Below are 22,891 nucleotides of genomic sequence, written 5' to 3'. Positions count from 1 at the left end.
TATGATTGCCAAGGGGCCACGGACGTGGGGCCACATAGCGTGGTTTGGATGTCACCTGGACTGGCTGGAAACAGACATTTCATTCGTCCCTGGCCTTTCTCGCTTAGCAGGACAATGGGGCTGTTTCGCCGCTGTGGGGAGGGTAGTGGTACCTGCTCCTGGGAGTGGGCCTGCCCTACAGGCTTTTGCAGCCTCAGCCTCCAGTGCTGAGAACAAGCCCCAGCTGCGTCTCACTGTGCACCTGTCACTTGCCTCTTGGGTCCCTTGTCGCCTTGTCCTTTGTGATTTGTTTCTGTGCCCTGCCCCAGGCTTACCCTGGGTGAAGTGTTCTCTGTGGATGGGTCTTTATGAAAATGAAGTCTACTGCTTTATATTCTGTCTGTTCTAGGGAGAGAGCTGCTCTTTAAGCAGAACTATTTACCTTGCTGGTTTCTATTTTGGTGACGCTGGCGTTTGGCCTCGTGGTTAGGATACTGGTTAGGACTGCATCCTGTATCAGAGTGCCCGGGTTTGGGTCTTGGCTCTGGCTCCTGACTCCAGCTCTCTGCTGATGCAGACCCTGGGAGACAGCCGTGATGTACTTAGCTCCCTGCCACCCATGTGGGAGACCTGTGTTGAATTTCTGGCTGTTGGCTTTGGCCTGGCCCAGCCTTGGCCTCTGCGGACATCGGAGTAAACCAGCAGATGGAAGATTCTCTGTTTCTCTCTGCCTTGTTGTCTCCCTGCTTCTTAAGTTTAAAAAAATAAACAGCATGATTCTTTGCTATCATTTAGAATTATTTCCGTAAGGTAAGGCCTGTGCTTTGTAGCCAGCACCCCCTGCCTCTGATAGAGCCAATTATTATTCATGTTTGAGAAGCTTGGTTAGAGCGCCGACATTTTTGCTTCTGGTTTCTCAGAAGCCTCCCAGTGTGGTGAGAGCGAGAGCAGCCTTCCCGCACAGGGGTTCACCTTTTCTGTTGCTTTCTCCACCTGCTCACGTGCAGAGCTGGGGTGGCTTAACCTGGAGACTCAGCGCGGGGACCACTGGGGGCTGCAGGGTCCCAGTTTGCTCCGGAGGTCGGACACTAAGCCATGCAGCCTGCCCTGTGTCCAGGGGGCTTGTAACTGTGCTCCGGAGAGCCCTGTGTGTGGGCGGGCCTCTGGGCCGTCAGACTCTCCATATGGGAGATGTCCGTGCATTGGAGCCTAGCAGCCTCCCTGGCATCTTGATTGAAAGTCAAAATTAAATAAATTGACATATTAAAGAATTAAACAGAAAAAACCTGTGTGAATAAGTTCTGCTGCAGATACAGTGTTTGTCAGACTTTGTTTTAAATCTTTGTCAAATTGATAGGAGTTACATGCTACTGTAGTTTGAATGTTCTTGTGATTATTTGGAAATTTATCTGAGTGAAGTTGGACCTCTTTTATCTGATTATTGTTTTTTTTTTAAAGATTTATTTATTTGGAAGTCAGAGTTCCAAAGAGATAGGAGAGGTCTTCCATCCGATGGTTCACTCCCCAATTAGCCACAACGGCCGAAGCTCTGCCGATCTGAAGTCAGGAGCCAGGAGCTTCTTCTGGGTTTCCCACACGAATGCGGGGACTCAAGGACTTGTGCCATCTTCTACTGCTTTCCCAGGCCATAGCAGAGAGCTGGATTGGAAGAGGAGCAGCCGGGTCTTGAACCAGCGCCCATATGGGATGCTGGAGCTTCAGGCCAGGGCATTAACCCGCTGCGCCACAGCGCCGGCCCCTATTTGATTATTATTTATAACCTTTGCCAATTTTCCTGCTGGAGTGTGGTCCTTTTTTTTTTTTAATTTGTTGACCTCTCTCTTTATCGGAGCATTAACGCGTTGACTATAATATAAATTAAAAATAGTATCTTGGAAAATAATAAAATATTAAGTTAAATAGCCAGTAGGTAAAATTAAAAAGTTGTGAAGTCGAGGGAGAATTTTGGAAGGGTAACATTTATTTTTTGCAATCAGACGGCCAAGGTGAACACGAACACACAGTGTGAAGTCCATTGAACGTATGAAATACACTCGAATCAAAAGCAGACACGTCTGAAACCGTTCTCCTTGCTTTCCTCCTGCTTCTGTGTTTACTGTCCACAGAGAGGTGTGAGAGGGAACGCATGGCAACATCTGTGTCATCAGTGAGAGAAGCCAAGAGAACACAAATGTGCATAAGAAAAGCGTTTCCAGAATTTAAAGCAGGATCCAGGGGGATGCATTTCTATCTGTTGGGGGCGGGAAGTGGGTACAGCTTTTCCAAGGGAAAGAAAATGCAGGGCGTGGCCTGGTTCATCCCAGTGAAGACGCAGCTGGGAAGTCAGGGGCAGTGGTCAGGCCCCAGGGAAGACGCAAGGCTATGCTCTTAGGGCTACGTGCTGGGGACGGGGTATGACTTGTGCCAGGACAAGGAACAGGTCTGGATCTGGGAGTCTGCGCGGACTTGTGAAGATTGATTATTCCTTGTTTGAAATGCTTGGAACCCAACTTTTGGGATTTAGAATATCTGCATGACCAAGGTAAGACATCTTGGGGAAGGGGCCCATGTGTAAACACAAAAATCATTTGTTTCATGGAAGTTATGATATTTTTAACAATTTTGCGCCTGAATCAGAGTTTCACGGGTGGAATGTGCTTGCTTGTGGTGTTACGTCAACACTCAAAATGTTTTGGAATTTGGAGCATTTTGGATTTCTAGTTTTTGGGTTGGGTTGTGGTGGATTTCTCAGTAGAGCCTCAGTGTCTTGGCGTGGAAGTGACCTTGTTGATTGCAGTCCCGGGAACGCCTGAGGGGCTCGAGTGAGACCTTGCACCAGGGTTGACTCTGCCGTTTGCTCCACTGAAGCCGTGGGTGGTTGAGAATGTGGTCAAGACCCTTCTTCTGTCCGATCTGACTTGAGCCGGAATATTCTAGCTAATACGGTAGTCAAGCGGGGTAGCAAGGGCTGTGGGATTCCTTTCCCTCCAGCTTTAGCCTCTTCTCTTGGCCATTCAGAAACGCTGGACGTGGGTGGACACGATTTGGAGTGCTTGATTAACCCAGCAATTAATAAAAATGGAGAGGTGACAATTGGTGTTACCTAGCTGCAGTTGAAAGCGCTGCACTTGGCCCTTCTCCATGCACACAGATTGGTGGAGAGGCCACCCATGGGGAGGAACATCAACATGCAGAACAGGGAAGCTGGTTGGGAAGATAGAGCAAAAACAGGATGTCACCGTGGGTTGGTTGGTTGGGTGATTATTTCATTCATTGCATCAGCGCACTTTTTTTTTTATTTTATTATTATTATTATTATTATTATTTTTTTTTTTTTGACAGGCAGAGTGGACAGTGAGAGAGAGAGACAGAGAGAAAGGTCTTCCTTTGCCGTTGGTTCACCCTCCAATGGCCGCCGCGGCCGGCGCGCTGCGGCCGGCGCACCGCGCTGATCCGATGGCAGGAGCCAGGTGCTTCTCCTGGTCTCCCATGGGGTGCAGGGCCCAAGCACCTGGGCCATCCTCCACTGCACTCCCTGGCCACAGCAGAGAGCTGGCCTGGAAGAGGGGCAACCGGGACAGAATCCGGCGCCCCGACCGGGACTAGAACCCGGTGTGCCGGCGCCGCTAGGCGGAGGATTAGCCTAGTGAGCCGCGGCGCCGGCCTCATCAGCGCACTTTTACTGAGTAATTCCTACGTGCCTGTTGCTGTGCTGGGGGCCCCAGAGACATGGGCAGAGCCTTCCTAGGAAGACGTGCATAGACACGGAAGCTGCGAGTTCTGAGATACCGTGGTGAGTGCAGTGTAGCTGGTGCTTAGAGTTCAGGGTGAGCAAAGGAAAGAGTGGTGGCTTTTATGAAAAGGGAGAGATCAGCGTTGACTTTACCAAGAAAGGTGGCTTGAGCCCGACCTTGCAGGGTGAGTTGGTAGGAAAAGGCTCAGGGGACTGGGGAGCCAAGTGAAGGGTGAACTTGCAGTTATTAACTAGGAGCTCCACGTGCGTAGACTGGGCTTGAATTCTCATCCTGCTGCTCTGGCTGTGGGCAAGTCATTGAGTCTTCCTGGGAGTTGGTTTCCTCATCTGTGAACTGAGGATAAAGAATCCCGATCTTGTGGGGTAGTGGGATGATTCTGTGTCACTTCACGTAGGGCACCATGTGCGGGGCACATGGAGACTGTACCTGAGCCGTTGGAGCCCTGGGGTGTCCTGGCTTCCTTGCTGTGCCTTGGAGAAGGAGGAGCTGAGGCCTGGGGCCAGGCATTCCAGGATTCTGAATATCACACACATACACACACACACACACACACACACACACTGATGTTATCTCTGCAAACATTTACCCACACCCTGTTCAAGCTGCCTTCAAGCTGTGTCTCTCCTTGGGATATCAGTCTTGCCCTGTGAAACACAGGTGGTCCAGGTGACGCGTGATTGCCTGCAGTTCTTCCCTCTTTGCCAGGGTGATGACGTGGGGAGGCCCCAGTTGGTGAATCAGTTCCATGTTTTGGGAAGAGCCCAGCTCAGTGTAGTTGGAGCTGAGGTCAGATTCTGGCTTTCCCCTGTGTTAGCCTTGCGCGTTTAAGCAAGCCACTTCGTCCCAGCTGGGCCTCGTTTCTACGCCCATAAAGTGCAGTTAATGTGTTTATTTATTGAAATGTGACATATTATTTTAAGAACAGGGAGATGAAAATTCCTTTGAGGGAAGGGACTTGGAGGGAAGCTGGAACGGTGCTGTGTGATAGAAATGTAATAGAAGCCACATACATAATTTAAAATCTTTCGGTAGTCACATTTAGAAAAAAGCTCAAAGAAACAGATGAAATTTATTTTAGTAGGATGTTGTATTTAACTCGGTAGAACCAAAATACATAGAGAACATTGGTATTTTACCTTCTTGATTTCCTAGTAAGTCTCTGAAGGCTGGTGTGTTTTAAGTTGTAGCACGGTTCTGTGTTGACCTGCCACATTTCCTGTGTCCCCAGGGCCCCCAGGTGCCTAAGTCCTGGTAGAGCTGGAGTCAGGAAGGAGCTGTACAAGGCCTCTCTTCCTCCTCTCTCCCTCGCTCTTTCCCTCCCCCCTTCTCTTGTCTGTTCTTAATGGGATGGGAGGCTAAAACCCCGGTGGAGACTACAGCGGATGCTTCCTTCATGGATGTTGTAGAAAATGAAGACCAGGATGCATTTCCGAGAAGGACACACACAGAGAGAGGCGACTGGCTAGGAGTTCATAGAAATCCTGAACATGGCAGCAGCTAACGTGTACCCAGCACTTACTGTGTGTCAGGTGCTATGCTATTCTGAGCATTTGCCTGGATTGCTCTATGGGATCCCATCAGACCCTGGGAAGGATTACGTCTCTCATTTTGAAAACGGGGAAACTGAGACACAGAGAAGTTAAGAAACCTGCCCAAGGCTGCTCAGCTTAGGTTGGAACCAAGGTCATCTGTGCCTGCAGCCTTGCTTTGCTCCTGGGAAACAGAATCTCAGAGGAGTCTTTGCCCTTCCAGCTGGTGGGCTGGGTAGTTTGCAGTAGAAGGCTTGGGTGGGAAGGCCCAAGGAGCATCTGAACTGGCCTAGGTTTTTTTATTTTAAAGATTGATTTTATTTGAACAACAGAGTGACTTAGAGAGAGATCCATCTTTCATCCCCAAATGGCTGCAAAGGCTGGGATCGGACCAGGCCGAAGCCAGGAGCCAGAAACTCCATCCTGGTCTCCCATGTGGATGATGGGGGCCCAAGCACTTGGGCCATCGTCTCCTGATTTCTCAGGTGCCTTAGTAGGGAGCTGGATCGGAAGTGGGGCAGCCAGGACTTGAACTGTCGCAGGCTGTGCCACAGAGCTGGTCCCTGGCCTGAATCTTGGAATGTTGTTGAAATTAGATTACACGGTGGACGTGCCACCCCAGGCACCATTTCTTCACACAGTGGCGGTGCAGGAAGTGATCTTTAGTCCCTTCTCCCCAGGCCGGCAGAATCAGCTTTTGAGACAAAGGGCCTTTCTTGGTGGTGCTCACATCTAGGTCCACGGCTGCCACACAGTGCATGCTCAGTAAAAGTCTGTGAAGTCAGCAGCACCGCCCTGGGATCCCCATGCCCCATGTGTCTGCCGAGGAACCTGTAGACCCACAACACTGGTCCACAGTGGTCTTGGAAATCCAGCCCTGGGCTAAGCAGGCCGGCGTGACCAGATGACCTGCGAGTTTGCAGCCAGAGCTCTTGATCTGAGAGGACAGTCACAAAGGCCAGTCTGTATGTCCCACACCAGATTTTTTCTCGTGTGTTTTTTCCCCAATAAGTTTTGTATTAAAAAGCGTATTGTATGTGCCCCAGCAGCCTTGTGCACTCAATGTCAGGGTGCAGCTGCATGGATCTCACTAAGGCAGCACAGCTGTTCAGCCAGATCCCAGGTCAAGAAATTCTCCCTTAGCATCACCCCCAGAGGCCCCTTCACCACCCCCTTGGCCATCCCACGGGTACCTGTTTCCCTCACTTCTGGCTCTGTTGGTTGCTTTTGAAAACCCACACTCTCAAACAGACCCTTGTGGTTGGAGTTGTTACGGGGACTGATGTGGGGTCTGGTCTGATTCAGTCCTGCATCTCTGATTGTCTCAAGTTCTCAGTACACTGGTTCCCATGTCCATGGCCCGGATAAGAAACTTTGGCTTGGGGCCGGCGCTGTGGCATAGCGGGTAAAGCCACTGCCTGCAGTGCCAGCATCCCATATAAGTAGATAATACACAAATATTAAAGATGAAAGTAAACAGAGAGAGAATGGGGCCGGCGCCATGGCACAGTAGATTAATCCTCCGCCTGTAGCACTGGCATTCCATATGGGCACTGGTTCAAGTCCCGGCTGCTCCTCTTCCGATCCAGCTCTCTGCTATGGCCTGGGAAAGCAGTGGAAGATGGCCCAAGTCCTTGGTCCCCTGCACCCACGTGGCAAACCCAGAAGAAGCTCCTGGCTTCAGGTTGGTGTAGCTCTGGCCATTGCGGCCATCTGGGGAGTGAACCATCGGATGGAAGACCTCTCTCTCTCTCTGCCGCCTCTACTCTCTCTGTGTAACTTTGAATTTCAAATAAACCTTAAAAAAAAAAAAAAAAAAAAGAAACTGAGGCTCAGGTCTCGTGGCCAGAGAACAGATCTGGAGCTGTGGTGCTCCGAAACCTGTGCTGCTGTCACTTGCACCTTCTTCTCTCTCTCTCTCTCTCTCTCTCTCTCTCTCTCTTTTTTTTTTTCTTAAATCTCAAGATCAGGGTGTTTAGGTTGGGATCTTTGGTCAGAACAGCAGCTGGGAGTGTCTGCTGTGGCTCTGTGGAGGGAGGGACCCAGCCATTGAGTTGCAGAGCCCAGGTGCAGGCTAAAGTCTGCATTGCACCTGGAGGTGATGGGGGGCGTCCTGGGGGGGCTGCCTTCAGAGTGTGGGGCAGGTGAGTTCCTCATTGCCGCGTGCTGCCCACCTTGCTGGAGGCTGCTACACGCTGTCAGGTGGTGGCCAGGCAGAGAGCCCACTCGTACGAAAGTGGAAATACTCTGCTGCCAGGTGTGGAGCTAAATTCCCCGGTTTCGAGGCCCAGGGGGCGTGGCTGGGGCTGCTGCCTGTGAATTGCCTTGACTTTGAGCTCCGGCCAATGCCCAGGGCGCAGCAAGCGAGGCCGCTGGTGAGGGCAGCCACTCCCCTTGCAGTGGTTGGAGGCAGCATGCCTCCACGGCCCTCTGCCCCCACAGTTCCCCAGTCAGGAGGGACAGGTGGCGGCTGTCATTCTGCAGTTGGCCCTGGCCACAGAGAGCTTTGCCAAGGATTCTGGAGTGGAGGTGCCTCCTAGCCTCTTCGGTCGAGAGACTGCAGCTTGAGCCATAAAGCTCCAGGCAGGCACTTGCTCCCGCCTGGTCTTGTCTCCAGAATGACAAGGGGTGGGTGGTGGGCAGTGTCACTAGGCTCCCTGCCCCTAGGACTCAAACAGGGAAAACACAGCCGCCCTTCCAGAGACCACGGATCTGGCAAAAGCATCGCCAGTGTTAGAAGAATCCTAGCGAGTGTGCTGTTGGGCAGCTTCCTCCTTGCTGGCCACTCATGGGCCGTGGAATTTATAGGGTTATTTGGAGCCGCACTGCCTGGGGGCGGGTCCTGCATCTTCTCTGTGACCCTGACCAAGTTCCTTGACCCCTCTGCCCCTCGGTGAAATGGGGATGGCAGCAGCCCCTCCCTCCTGGGGTCCATGTGTGAGTTTCCTACTCCGTGTAAAGCACTTGGGATACTGGCTGACTTGTTGAAGGCCCAGTCAACAGGCACGTGGACTTGGTTAGAGTGTTCTGAGCATCCTGGCAGTTAATTATTTCTAGAGGAGGAAACAGGCCTAGGCAGGCTGAGTTCCTGGCATGCAGTGGGCATAGCCAATAGGTAGTGAGGAGGGATTTGAGCCAGAGACAGGCTTTGCAGGGAATGGCAGGTAAAACCGTCAGTGGCTTGCCCAGGATTTATCACTGTAGGTTACATTTATTTTTAAGGGGCAGGTGTTTGATGTGGCCCTTAAGGTCTACTTGGGACAGTAGCACTCCATACCTGGAGTGCCTGGGTTTGAGTCCCAAATATAATTTTGGATTCCAACTTCCTATTCCCATGCACCCTTGGAGGTAGCAGGTGATGGCTCAAGTACTTGGGTCACTGATACCCATGTGGGCGACCCAGATTGAATTCTAGGCTCCTGGCTCAGCCCCAGCTGTTGTGGGCATTTGGGAGGTGAGCCAGTAGGTAAGAGATCTTCCTCTCTGTCTGCCTTTCAAATAAACAAAAATTGAAAAGACAACTATCAGCCGGCGCCCCGGCTCACTAGGCTAATCTCTGCCTTGCGGCGCCGGCACACCGGGTTCTAGTCCCGGTCGGGGCGCCAGATTCTGTCCCGGTTGCCCCTCTTCCAGGCCAGCTCTCTGCTGTGGCCAGGGAGTGCAGTGGAGGATGGCCCAAGTGCTTGGGCCCTGCACCCCATGGGAGACCAGGAGAAGCACCTGGCTCCTGCCTTTGGAAAAGACAACTATCTCCCCCCCCAAAAAAACCTTCCAGTAAAAATAGGACAAACACCATTTATTTTATAATCCATTAAAAGTAATAAGCATGGCTAATGTGTGTTGAGTGAATTGCTCCATTTCAGCTGCCCGTTTACATTGCCTTAGTGTTTAGGTCCTGCCCTTTGCAGCGTAGGGGAGGGAGTTTTTGCTTCTGAAAGAGGAGAGGCATGACTTGAGAGGGCCCTGGGCAGCAGAGGCGTGGAGCAGACACAAGACCCCCTGTCCGATCTTCGTCTGCCCTGGCCCAGCGCCCTGGTCCCTTTAACCTTCCGCCTCTCCTCTGGCCAGCCCTCAGGTCCACACGGGCTGTGATGGGCTAAGCCCTCCAGGAGAGGGGAGGCTTCCAGTCTGACAAAGTTAGGATGGCACAGCGCAGACTGGAAATAGCAGGCAACAGTTTCTTACGTAAGTTCACTCAGGGGAGGCAGGCAAATAGGAGGACCAGGTTTGGGGGGTTGGGGTGGGGGTGGTGAGGAGGAAGGAGACAGGGATAAAAATACAGTGAGGTCTGGAGGGGAGAAGACGTCAGGAGTGGGAGGGGAGTGGCTGGGGTGGAGCAGAGGCAGGGGAAGGTGAATCGGTGACTGGCACTTGGCCTTTTGTGCGGCAGGACCAGTGTGGGAGGCAGAGCTCGGGCCCGGTGGGGAGGAGGAGAGAGGGGGGAGGAGGAAAGGAGCAGGGGTGTGAGATGGGGACAGCAGGCTGTAGGAGGGTGACGGATGCCCGTGAATGTGATGAGGCATCAGTTACTGGTGCCAGAATTGATTCACCCGAGAGTGTCGCCACCAGGCAGATGGAGGTCCGCTGTCAGTCACACAGCTGGCCAGTGGCAGGTCCCTGGCTCCTGGTCCAGTGCCTCCTGGTTTTATAGAGTCCTGACCCACAGCAGATGCCATCCCTGCCACCTCCGGTACAGCCAAGCAGGTGGCGCTTGGTGCTCCGTCTCCCTCCAATCTGGGAGACGGAGCATCTACTGGGGACGGCATCTGCTGTGGGTCAGGACCCTGGCCTCAGGCCCACTGTGCCTGGCCCTCCTAGCTCCGAGTTCCCCGGGTGGGTGCCCACAAAGCACCCTGGCTTTCAGTGCCTTCAGGCGGGAGTGGGGCGTGCCCTGACGCTGTTCAGAGCGGGTTACACAAATAACCTGCACAGCGTGGCTCGCTGGTCCGGGAACGGCTCGCACTCATCAAGGCGTGCCTCCCCCTGGGCTGCTCGTGCCAGGGGGTTAAAAAAAGAATACACACGCCCAATCCAAGGGCAGAACTCATAAAGCCAGACGAGAAGTCAAGGCCTTCAGGAGTCAGGCTGTGTGCTCCTACCACGATCATCTCAGAGCAGCCAGGAGAGGCGGCCAAGCCCCCGCCCTCCCCCAGAGGCCTCCCTGTTGCCTAGGGCAGAGGTGAGTGGGCTTTGTTTGCTGTTAAAAGGATCCACTTTGCAAGCTGTTGGTTTTCCTGCCTAAGACAGTTCTGTGTGGCTCCTGACCATGTCCCCAAGTCTCCCCTGTTCCCAGCTCAGCCTGCGTGCCGGCTCCAGGCTGAGCTGGGGCCAGCCTCCTGGTGCCCTGTGCTTCATGTCCTTAAGTTCCGTGAGAATGTACTTTGTAGATGTGGACACTCAGGTCAGGTTCAAGGGCCTAAGTGACTTGCTCACAACCTGTGTGCTTGCTGCTCCTGGTGCTAGGCGATGATGATGATGATGATGGAGGAGGAGGAGGAGGAAGAGGAGGAAGAGGAGGAAGAGGAGGAGAGCAGAGCTGCTGCTTGCCATCCCAGGCACTGTGTTAAATTCTTTGGCGGTGAAGACTGTATTAATAATAGTTGTGGACAGCATTTACTGGGTGTGTGCTCTGTGCCTGGTGAGGTTCTGAGCACTTCTAGTAGCCTTGATCTGAGAGTGACTCCGTAGGACAGTCACTAACGTGCCCATTTCAGAGAGTAAGTGGTGGAGGCAGAGCCACACGGCTGCCTGATGGTCCAGCCAGTTTGCTGTCTGTGGGGTGACCCCCTCTGGGTGAGTGGCTGCCTGAAAGGTGGGGGACGGGTGCCTCCTTTTCTGGAAGTGTCTTCCTCTCTGGCCCCCTCTCACCCACCGCAGCCCTGCTTGCCCGTACCCCAGTGCTCTGTTACTTCCATTTGTTGAGTTACATGTAGAACTGACATCTTGGCACTGTGGTAGCTTAGCTGAATTAAACCTGGATAACCGTTACAGGTTATGTGTTAACTTTAGTTCTTCCAGGATCTGGCCTTAAAGGTTTCCTTTTGGAAGGTATCCGTTTACTCGGGTGTCTTCAGTATGGATTAGTAATTAGGTCACAGGGTGTGGTTCATGCAGTGAACAAATCTGTCTAGAGGGAGTGAGAGGGGAGAGGGGAGAGGGGAGAAGGGAGAGGTTTAAATTAGCATTCAGATAATCTCGAAGTGAAGTTCTACACTGCATGCTGCACAGCCACCCGCTGTTTACCTGGGCAGATGTGGCTCCCGTCCTCTCCCCCCAGCAGCACCTGTGCTTGGACGTCGCTCCTGGTACTTACCAGGATACTGGGTAAATTGGCCTTATCTGTGTCCTGACTGCGTGCCTCCTGGGCTGAGGCTGTGTCTTGTGGGCTCCCCTCCCCCACGCACTGCCGCCACAGGCTAGGTGCTCATTAGATGTTCAGAGATGACCTAGGACTTCAGCGCTCTGTGAGACTGGAGCTTTGTTTCACGCTGCTTCCCTGCTACTCTGGACATGCTGCTGATTTCTTCCCTGATTCCTGTCGCCCTGTCGGACCTGAGTCAGTCTTTCAAATGCACATAAATGCGGAAGCTGCTGCCCGTTTAATTAATTTGTGTGTTGGATGACGCCCCTAAGGTGCCCCTGAGTGTGGCGCATTATGGTGGCAGGTGGGATTCAGCATTGAAAACATGGCGGAGGATGTAGGCGTTGATACCACAGCACCTGGGGTCCATCCATGTCTGACAGACACTACCTTCCAGCTTTGGGGGATTCCAGGGGGGAAGAGCACAGGTTCTGGGTCTGGGTGTGAATCCTGAATCTGGGTGTCTATGTATGTATGAGCTGTGTGACCTCAGACAAATGACTTAACCTTTCTGTGTCTCGCGGGACAGTCTCATGTGGTTGTCACAGGGATTCACTGAGCGACTGTGTGACACATAGTGCTGTGTAAGTATTTTCTGATGCTGTTATCTGCTGTCAGGGAAGCTCCGGGGGTCCTCTAACATCCACCTGTGTCAGGCCTGAGTCTTCAGGAGCATTGTGATCTGTATTGGATTCCTGAGGCTGCCATAGCTAAATACCACATTCAGGGTGACTACAGGCAGTGGACATCCGTTGTCGCATGTCCTATGGCTGGAGTCCAGCGTCAGCAGGGCCACATGTCCTCTGAAGCCTGAAGGGGCGTCCTCCTCGGCTCTTGCTGGCGTCTGGGTGTCTGCAGGCAGTCGTGGGCTCTGCTTGGCTTGTCGATGCCTCGCGCTGAGCCTCTGTCGTCACGTGGTACACCCTTCCCTCCCCCTCCATGTCTGGACTCTCCATGTGGCTGTCTTACAAGGCTGGCAGTCACTTTGGGTTAAGGGCCCACCCTGCTCCACTGTGACCTCATCCAAGTGACATCAGCAGGGATCCTGTTCCCAAATAAGGTTACAAACTGGGGGTTAGGGCATCTACCCATTGTTTGGGGAGAGGCTTTGAGCACAGAGCTTAGCACAAAACAGGGCAGACAGACCTGAGCGGGGCCTGACCTTGCTCCCTTGTCGTTACCGTGCTGCCCCTCACGGGGGCCACAGGCTATTCTCCAGGCATCTCTGAGCTGCAGTTTCCTCTCTATTAACAGATGGCTGAGACTCCATTGCTTCGTCTCGGAGATGGGGAAGGAGAGCCGCCTCCTGTAGGGGCCACCTTCCCAGGACGAAGCAAGGCCACGTGTGTGCTGTAGACCTGGGCCCTTGGGCACCTCCAGGATTGCTGTCCTGCCTCTTCTGCTTGCTGCCCTGTAGCCTGGTGGGGGATACTCGGCTTTTGTAGTACCCCAGCCTGGGCTGCTGCTCAGACCGGACACAGGTCCCCTCTCCCTCCCCAAGGACGCAGGAAGGCTCACAGGTGCCTCCAGATGTGAGCAGGCTTGGATTTTCCAGACCCCCTGGATCGCTTTGCAGTCAGAATGGAAAAAAATATGTCCCCCCCGCCTCTCCCCTGCCAGCCCTGAGAGCCAAACAGATTTGCTAGGAGAAGTCTAGATATCTATGGAAACTGTCCTAATTTTAGCCTTGCCGTACTTCATGCCAGCTCGGAGAGTGCTGTTTTGGGTCAGGGCCCAGGGAATGTGGAAGGTGCACAGACCGAAGAGGTCAGATCAAGCCCAGAGTGGCCAACAGCAAGACAAAGCAGCAGGAATCCCGAGGGAGCTGAAGGGGCTTGCCCTACGGGGAACGCGGGTCTGGGAGAGGGGCTGCAGCCATGAGCATTGATCAGCAAGGAGCAGCTTGATTTAGGATTATAAAGTAGATTGAAATTATGTCATTGCAGAAATTCAAAGAAAAATAAAACTGTATGTATGAAATATAAGAACTCCAGTCCCTTCATATCAACAAACAAACAAACAAATAAATAAAGGGAGCAGTAGTTTGAATGCAGGGTTCTCCCTGCCCTGCCCCCTCATTCTCCCTGGGTAAATTCTGCACATTTTTGGAGCCCAGTTCAAGGTCCTTTTTCCCACGTCCCTACCTGTGGAATCAGCCACTCCTGCTGTAAACTCGCATCTTTTATGCTTCGTTGGAAGTCTTTGTAGCCGCTCATTCTGTTTCAAGATTAGTTCGGGTGCCCGCAGTCTGTGTTTAGTTTGGTGAACCACAGTCCTTGTCAAATCTGTGTGATGAGCCGGCCCCGGGATGGGTAAGCCCGCCCCTAGAAAGGGGGGTTGAAGGAGTGCATCTAATGCAGTATTCTGAGCCGCATCTGTTGGGAAGAGCCCACCTGGATGAGGGGCAGACAAGGCCTGTAGTTCTGTTGTGCACCTGCCATGTGGGCCACAGAAATGAGGAGGCCTTGGTGAGAGCTGGGTGCGATGAGAGGCAGGAAGCCGTGGACCACACGTTGGCCCTGACCTCTTGGCCAGGCCAGCTCCCAGCAGGAATCATTAGAGAGCTGTAGACAGAGGACAGACTTGCACACCATCAAGTCTTGTGTGTCGGGAAGAATGATATTCAAGAACAATGTTTGTACATCAGTAGTTGGTGGCCTATTTTGGTATGCGTATCTAAGCCACTGATGACTGACCTACTGCCATGTCTCAGGTATTCCTACATAGGGTGAGTGGCCTGCACAGCACCCCACATTACAGGGTGGGGTTCAGTGCACCCACAGATTGTGAGAGCTGCAGTGAGAGAGCATCCCCTCCTAACTCTTTGGGAGTGAGGCTTCTGCACATGCAAGAGGTCGCTGGTGTGTGGATTCCCCGTCTGCATTTCCATCTGCTTTGCGTTCTTTTCAGCAGATTGATAAGCCCCTTGGTTGTGATAAGATTGGGAAGGTGGAGTGCAAGAGACTGCAGTACCAGTTGGGTTTGGCCCCAGTCCTAGCCTGTTTTCTGTTGCTAATAACACAGTGACTGAGTAAGTTACAAAGAAAATCGGTTTGTGTTGCATGATAGTTGTGGATGTTCAAGGTTGAGAGGCTGAATCTGATTCCTTTTGTTTCTTCTTTCCATGTTTTGCTTATTTTCATCTACTGGAAAGATTTGTAAGGGAGGGAGGGAGGGAGAGAGAGAGAGAGAGAGAGTGAGCAATCTTCCATATACTAGTTTACTCCACAGATACCTTCAATAACCAGAGCAGGGCCAGGCCAGAGCCAGGAATTCTATCCAGGTCTCCCATGTGGGTGGCAGGGGCCCAAGCCTCCGAGGATGTATCTGCAGGAAGCTGGATGGGTTGGAAACAGAGCAGCCAGGACTTGAACCGACACTGTGATTTGATACAGGATACCCACATCCCATGTAGCAGCTTAACCTGCTGCTCCACAGTGCCTACCCCTGGTGGTCCATTCTTCATGACAGAGTTCTGAGAGGCAACACAGGACATCACACGACAAGAGACCTGGCCACGATGCCTTGCACAGCAGAGCCACCCTTGAGATAAGTCATTAACTCATTCATTCATTGATTAATCCATTGTTAAGAGCCAACCCCTCACCACCCCTTCTTGCTCCTGCCTCTTCACATCTCAACATTGAATTTCAGAGAGGACAAACCGTATTCAAACCCTAGCAGTTCCTCTTTTTAATGAAGAGCAGGTAGACCAGGTGGCCCTGATCAATATCAATAGTGACAGCATGTGGGACTTAACATCTTTTCTTCTTGTCCACCCATCTTATCATACCAGGTAAGACATAAGCTAGCTTTTCCAAATACTTGGGCCCGTTATTCAAGTTATTTCACATAATCCCGCTGACAGTTTTGTGATGCACTGCTTTTACTTATTGAGCTGGGACTGGAGGACTTGAAATACCTTGCTGAGCCCGTCCCTGCTGGTAAGAAGTAGACCCAGTGATTCAGCATAGCCCATCCCATGACATTGGCCTGTGCTGGGGAGCTGCAAACCTACCGAAAGGAGCGCTTGTGATTAGCAGTAGAAACACGCAGAGGTGTGGTGCCCCTGGCCGCCTACTGGGAACAGCAGCAGAAGAGGAGTTGCTCAGGCCAGCCTCAGGGATGGGTGGGGGTGTTCTGGGCAGTGGGATGCATCCGACTGGAGCTGTTTATCCAGGCCCAATGAAAGGCGGTTTGGTCCCTGGGCTGAGGGAGCAGCCTCAGCTGGCAGGGTGAGTCAGAGCAGAGCCCAGAATAGAAGCCAGAGGGCATGTGCGCAAAGGCCATCTCTGTCCCAGGCGTTTGGGTTTTAAGATTGCCGGGCAGGATGATTAAGCACTCACACAGAACAGTGTTTGCAGACTGCTCTATGATCATTTATTAGTGTCTCCTGGCAACGGCTCCCTGAGTTAGCCACATCCATCCACCACGGGGTAATGAACGTTGGATCCACCCAGAGCCCACAGCCTCGTCCCGACTGCATCGTTAGTTCATCCATTCATTCATTCATTTATCTGTGTGTTCATTCATAAGAGCCCTTTTCTTAGGCACTGCCTCTGTGGGCAGCTTTATGTTTGGAATTTCTTTTTCACTGCTGGGAGTCATGAATATGTGGTAGGGAGGGACGCGTTGCTGTTCCCTTTCCCATCAGCAGCAGTAGCCTCCTTGATGGAGACCATGGCCTCCCTGAGGATAAGAGGTTTGTTTGTGGGGCTGTTGCTGTGGTGCAGCGGGCTAACTCCCTGGCTTGAAGCTCTGGCATCCTATATGGACGCCGGTTCGAGTCTAGGCTGCTCCACTTCCCTTCTAGCTCTCTGCTATGGCCTGGGAAAGCAGTAGAAGATGGGCCAAGTCCTTGGGCCCCTGCACCCACGTGGGAGACCCGGAAGAAGCTCCTGGCTCCTGGCTTTGGATTGGTGCAGCTCCGGCCGTTGTGGCCAATTGGGGAGTGAACCAGCGGATGGAAGACTCTCTCTGCCTCTCCTCTCTCTGTGTAACTTTCAAATAAATTCTTATTTTTTTTTTTTTTAAAGAGGTTTGTTTGTTTTCATGTCTCTGGTGCCTAGAAGAATGCCCAGCACATAGTAGGTGCTCTGTGAATGTTTGTTGAAATAAATTCCTGAGTGGAGTTAAGTGTCGGCTGTGTGTTAGGCCCTGTGGGAGGTGCTTTTCCAGCCATCCAGCCGCACCATGGTGTGTCAGTGGCTCCCTTAGGGAACCATCTGGTGAGCTCACCGTTATTGTCAACATTGTTGCAAGCACTTGCATAGCTGAGAATCCTCCCCATGACCTCACTGAAGTAGCTCCTGTGGTCTTTATCTCACAGATGAGGAAATGCACAGAGAGGCGAAGGGACTGGTCCAGGGTCACACAGACCCTGGAGCTGGAAGCCTTCTCTTTAGCTCTATGCCAGTGCTGTTTGTCAATAGGCAGGGGATGCTCTGTAGTGCACTGACCTGTAGGGGAGCCGCTGGCCACAGGTAGCTGTTGAGTACTTGAAATGTGGCTGTGGTGCCTGAGGAGCTGAATTTCCCATCTCATTTAAGCAATTTAAACTTAAATTGCCCCATGTGGCTGGTGCTACCCCCCTGAAGAGCCCAACTCCCTACTATGCTATCACTAAATGATAACAGCCAACATTAATTGAGTGTTTATTATATGCAGAGCATTTTTCAAATAAATGAGTTAATGCTCACATCCACAAATGGATTAACAAGGGTCAGAGGGGAAGTGCCTCTTTACAGCAAGCAGCAGTATTGGGGGAGGGGTGGGGAGTATCCTTTCCAGGTAGGGCTCTGCGAGACCCCAGAGTTTTCAGCTGTGTCTCTTTTTCTCCCAGTTTTCCACCCATACAGCAGTGGACAGCACCATGAAAAAGGCGATCTGGTTGTTCCAAGGGTTTTTCAGCCCCAGACACCGTGTTACCCACTACACTTTCTGGTAAAGGGATCAGTCCATATGCAGGCTTGAGAACTCACTGTTTCCATCAGGTGACTCAGTTGGCTGGAAAGCAGGTGTTCGCATGGGTGAAATTGTGTCAGTTTCACTTTGGGGAAAAAAAAAAAACACGCAGTTTTCCTCACCAGCACATTCTGAATGAAAACAAGCACATGAAACAAACCCTGCCTCTGAGCGTGGTGGTGAGAATATTTTGCGGCTGGGGTGGGAGGGAGGTGAGGGCCAGCTGCAGTGACCTGCAGTCTTGCTGGAGGGGACAGGTGGTAGGGATGGTGGTGTTTTCTTGTTCCCAGCTGCGCTGTCCCCTCCAGGGTGGGTGAGTGTGAGTAGGTTCTGTGTCATGCCTGGGGTTACGCGGGGCAGAGCAGAGGGGGTGTTGTGCTGCCTAGCAGTGGAGGCACGGACAGGTCAGCTTCAGTAGCTGTGGACCGCCCTGCAATCCTGGTGAGGAGCACAGCTGGTTAAAGATCAAGGCAGACACAGGGGCGAGAGGAGAGGTGCAGAGGATGAGACCACATCGGGGGCACCATCCGCATAGAGGCAGTGACTCTGCACGAGCACCTCGGATCCAAGAATAGGGAGATAATGTGTGGCTGCAGGCCTCTGGAGAAAGCTTATTCCTGTACTTGGACCTGTTAAATGCACACTCCTCTGCCCACTGCTGTCTCGGGGCAGTCGTGCAGCTTCTAGAATCAGCCCTTTAGTCCATCCATCTATCATCAGAGTCTAGGTGTGATAGTGTATGGTGAACAGGACATTGCCCCTCTCTCTGGAGGTGCTCACACGTGTGGACGGATGTTTCTGAAGCCAGCAAAGGGAAGCCTGGATGCTGTGTGCTCCAGAGCCGAGAGCGTCCTGTCTGAGTAGCTTCTCCGGGAACCTGAAGCTTGGATCGGTTTCTTTACTTCCCGTCTTTATCGTGTGTGCTCGTTTTGTCTGTGTGTGGTTTGGGGCATTTCATCACGCTCATTGCCACACTTTACCACATGTAATGCCCCCCTTCTGAGAGCAGTGCCGCCCGTGTCCCCCCGGGCCCTGGTGCAGTTGTGGGCTTTGGTGGGCACAGTAGAGACCCTGTCCAGGCTTCCTGTGTGGAGGGATCCGCTTTCTGGAATGCACTCCCGTGATCTTGAGCAACATAATCCACTCCTGTGCCTTACTTTTCTCATCTATGTGAGGATAATAGGATGATAATAGTAATATCTTGCAGGATTAATAGGGATTAAAGGAGATTATTCAGGTAAAGCCTGGCACAGGGTACCTGTTACCTTTAATGTGATATGTAGCTGTAAGGGTAATGTTTATCATCAGCATTGTTTTGGCTGCTTTTATTTCTAGTAACGATTTTGACCATGGGCTACCCCTCTTCATTAATAGAGTTGTAAAAAGGGCTTCTATTTTACAGCATCTTGGTGGCCCCCACAGGGGCGTCATGGAGCTGTGGCTTGAACCCAGTCCTGTCTGTCCCCATAGTGCCTCTCCTGGGACGCAGGTGTGTGGCTGGGCATCACCTTTGTTACCTGTGGTCCTAGTGATGCTGCCTGGGCACTCACGGCACCAGGTAAACAATGCAAGGCTTTATGTCGTCTCCAGGTGACTGCTGAGTGATGGCTGTCATGCCCTTCCCTGCAGTCCTCTGTTTGGTACATGACAAAGTTCAGAGGTCGTCTCCCCTGGGAAGCCTTCTCAATGACGTACTGCCTTCTCCTTCAGGCTCCCAGGCGTAACTAGCTCAGTCAGCTCTGTGTATCCCTGGGTTCTGCATCTGTGGATTCAACCCACCTTGGATCAAAAATACTCAGAAAACAGTATTGTGTCTCTACTGACCACGAGCTGACTTTCTGTCATTATCCCCTTCACCACACAGCATAACAACTATTCATACAGCATTCCTATTGCATTTGTGTTTGTAAGTAGCCCAGAGTCGATTTTAAGTACACAGGAGAAGGCAGGCTCCACGCAAGCACTGGCACCATTTTCTCTAAGGGACTTGAGCCTCACGGTGGCTCTGCTGTCCCTGGGGGTCCTGGAACGAATCCCCCTTGGATACCCAGGGCCAAGTGCAGAGTCTTCCCTTGCTCCCGTTGTGTGTTGTGGGAGCTCCTGCTGGAACTGTGTCTGTGATGTCTTCTCCCTAGGGGTAGGGAGGGGTGCTCTCCATTCGCCAGCAGCCCTGGAGGACAGAGGCTTGTCTGTGTTAGAAGCTTCCGGTTCTCCTCCAAATCTGATTTTCTTCTGGGCACATGGGAAGGCTGCCCTCCCCTGCCCCTTTGGCATGAGGCAGGGCCATGTGCTATATCTGGATGACGGGTGGTGAGCAGCAGTGAGTTGCAGAACTCAGCTCATACATTTATTTGTTGGGGCAAGAGCCACGGTGGTCAGAGCAAGGTGTTGGGGGAAGATCGGGCAGTGGCACCAGATGCCAGGTCGAAGGCTCTGGACCTGGTGGCCAGTGATCCCCAGAGTGGCACCTAGAGACCAGCCATGTGCCCATTCTGCAGGTGAAGAGCCTGTGGCTTAGTGAGCTTGATCGTATGCTTGCGTTCACTCAGCTGGGATCCAGGTCCACTAAGATATGCTGTCACTCACTCTTCCTGGTTGTTGTAGTTCCGTGTGTGTGTGTGTGTGTGTGTGTGAGAGAGAGAGAGAGAGAGGGAGGGAGGGAGGGAGAGTCAGCATATGGAACCTGCTAACAGGTTGCAGGTTTTGGTTCCTTTTGCAGAGTGGTTGATAATGAAGGTGCAGGTTGGCATCGTTAGTCCATGGTGGCTGCATTTGAGGGGGGTAGAGGCAGGTTGGCTGTCATCTCTGTGGCTGTCACATTTCCCCGAACGTGCGGTTGGGGTGAGACCAGCAAGACCAGGCTGTGCTCACTGTCCTGACTGTGCAGGTAGGAACAAGGAGGGTGGAAGGCAAGGAGGACGGAGGAAAGGCGTCCGAAGTTGCGGCTGCCTGGGACACGATGCTTCTCTGGGCTTTCTCAGGCTGGGGGGGCTTTGGAGTCTCAACACCCTCGAGACTCAGGATGAAGCGTCCGAGGCCCAGTGTCCAGCGCTGCAGGTCTCCCCGTCCAGGGGCCTTGCTCCGGGGGTGTGGGTTGTGCCATGGTGGCCGTGCCCTGGGTTGGCAGAGAGGCTACTGGCTGTTACAGCTCAAGGGTCCCATTGTCCAGGCTCCTGCACCATTCTGGTCCCTGTGGGCAGCTGGAGCCTCTGGTTGGCTCAGCAGGTCTGGCTATGTTGGTTTTGTCCTGGTGATACCACGGAGGCTGCATGAGTGCGCCAGGCCCTTTCCCAAGCACTCGACATGCATTCATCCTCGGAAGGGCGCCTGTGAGATGTGAGGGATCCTGCCGCCTCTTCCCAGCTCAGCAGGTACCAGGTGCCAGAGAGGTGGATGACTCCTCCCTGGCTTGCGGCGGCGAAGTCGGCTGTGCATCACCACACTGCGACTGCACACTTCTTAACTGCTGGGGTGGCTCCTCCAGGCACTTCGCGGCTCTGGGCCACAGCTTTGCTTCAGCACCAGCTGTGTGCCAGGCCCTGTGTGGAGATGATACATATTATCTTATCTAAATCTTGTTTTAAACCCTGGGGGTAATGTATCCTTTTCTTGATTTAATACATTTTTAAAAAAATTGTGCACTTTCAGTCTTGGAATACACATAACGTTACCTGTTCCATCTTGACCATTTCAAGTACATTGTTCTGTAGGGTTAAGTACCTGCGCCTTGTTGTACAGCCAGTTTACACAACGCTTGTGATGTTGCAAAGTGGAGAAACTTCTAAAGATTTATGTATTTATTTGAAAGTCAATAGTTAGAGAGAGAGAGAGAGAGAGAGATACATGGGGCTGATGTGTGGAAGGTGAGAGCTCATGTGTGCTATGCCTGAAACTCTGTCCCATCCAGCCAATTGCCATTTACCACGTAAAAAGCATATTGTTAGACCTCGAAGGGCACTGTTTACTGATTGCTAGCATTTGCCTATAAAATTGTAAGAAAAACTTACGAGTCTCCTAAGTGCCTTCCCTAGAAAACCAACTGCAGCTCAACACTTGAGTTGGCCTCAGCAGTCTCTGGCTGCCTGGTTTCTTACAGTTGCGTGCGTGCCCGGTAGGGATATCAGTGGCTCCCGTCTCTAGAATTCTGGCCTCTGGGGGCTGCTTTGCTGTTTGGGTGTCGGCAGCTCTGGCTTGCGCTGAAAGAGGCCTGCAAGCAGTGAGGTGAGCTCCAGGACGCCAGCTGTGAACTTTGACTTTTAAGATGTCATTTTAGCTTCTGTTTGCTCCAGGCTAGCCAAAAAAAAAAAAAAAAAAAAAAAAAAAGAAAGGAAAAAAAAAGAAAAAACCTACCAGCCAAGGGAGATAATGATAGACAAGTTCCTTCTGACTGCTAGCCTTAAAGGAGCCCTGTCTATTTTTCTGAACCTAAGTTAACAGACAAATTCAGGTGAATCAGCTGCTTGGAGAGCACCTGTCATGTGCCAGATAAGATAGGAAGCATTCTCCAAGCCGCTTTATTAAATCCGTGTGGAAATCTTGGCAGGTGACCAGTTCCCCGCTGGTGTCCTGTGCCACGGGAACTTCCCTGCCGTCACACAGCTGAAGGGTCCTCATCCGGGCTCTGGCTCTGTGCTGATTGGCCAAACGATGCAGCTGCTTCTTCACAGATCAGACTGCTGTTTTTTTTTTTTTTTAATTTAATATATGTTTTATTTATTTGAAAAAGAGATCTTCCATCTGCTGTTTCACTCCCCAAATGGCTGCAGCAGCTGCAACTGGGTGGATCCAAGGCCAGGAGCCAGGAGCCAGGAGCTTCCTGAGTCTCCCATGTGGGTGCAAGGACCCAGTGCTTGGTCCATCTTCTGCTGCTTTCCCAGGCCCATTAACAGGGAGCTGGATCAGAAGTGGTGCAGCTGGGACTTGTGTCTGTGCCTATACGGTGGTGGCTTTACCTCCTACATCACAGCGCTGGCCCCAGTGGGTGTTCGCTTAACCTTTCATGCTTCCGCTTTCTCGTCTCTGAAAAATGTGTGACAGGGAAAGAGACTGAAGTACCCTGTGCTGTTTCCACGAGGACTCGGCACATCAGCCGTGAGCCTGTGGTGGGCGGAGCCTTCTGGGCTGCTCTGCGCCTCTCCTGAGCTCTTGCTTCTGGAAGGCACATCACCTCTGCAAGTTTTCAGATCACTTGTCCAGAATGCTTGGCGCTGGAGGTATTCTAGATTTCCAACGATTATTTTTTTGATTCTTGAATATTTGCATATGTTTATTTCCATCTTGGGGATGGAAATTCGTTTAGATTT

The 22,891-nt window shown here is 52.1% G+C and overlaps 1 protein-coding gene across 5 annotated transcripts in view; it reads left to right on the top strand.

The window, feature by feature from the left end:
- Positions 1-22,891, top strand: part of LARGE1 (LARGE xylosyl- and glucuronyltransferase 1) — a 564,622-nt gene that overhangs the window by 42,306 nt on the left and 499,425 nt on the right. For 2 of the 5 annotated variants that reach the window (XM_002711417.6, XM_051846589.3), the window contains exon 1: positions 10,216-10,442. The exons of the other annotated variants lie outside the window; for them this stretch is intronic. The gene's annotated coding sequence lies outside the window, so the exon portion shown is untranslated. Of the gene's footprint in view, positions 1-10,215; positions 10,443-22,891 lie in introns of those variants that run through there. 5 annotated transcript variants of the gene reach the window in all.

The sequence above is a fragment of the Oryctolagus cuniculus genome, chromosome 11, assembly GCF_051225735.1.
Source record: "Oryctolagus cuniculus isolate XC-2025 breed Fujian yellow rabbit chromosome 11, ASM5122573v1, whole genome shotgun sequence".
NCBI classification, from domain to species: Eukaryota; Metazoa; Chordata; class Mammalia; order Lagomorpha; family Leporidae; genus Oryctolagus; species Oryctolagus cuniculus.
The sequence above is the reverse complement of the archived record's forward strand: the minus strand, read 5'-3'. Positions and strand labels throughout refer to the sequence as shown.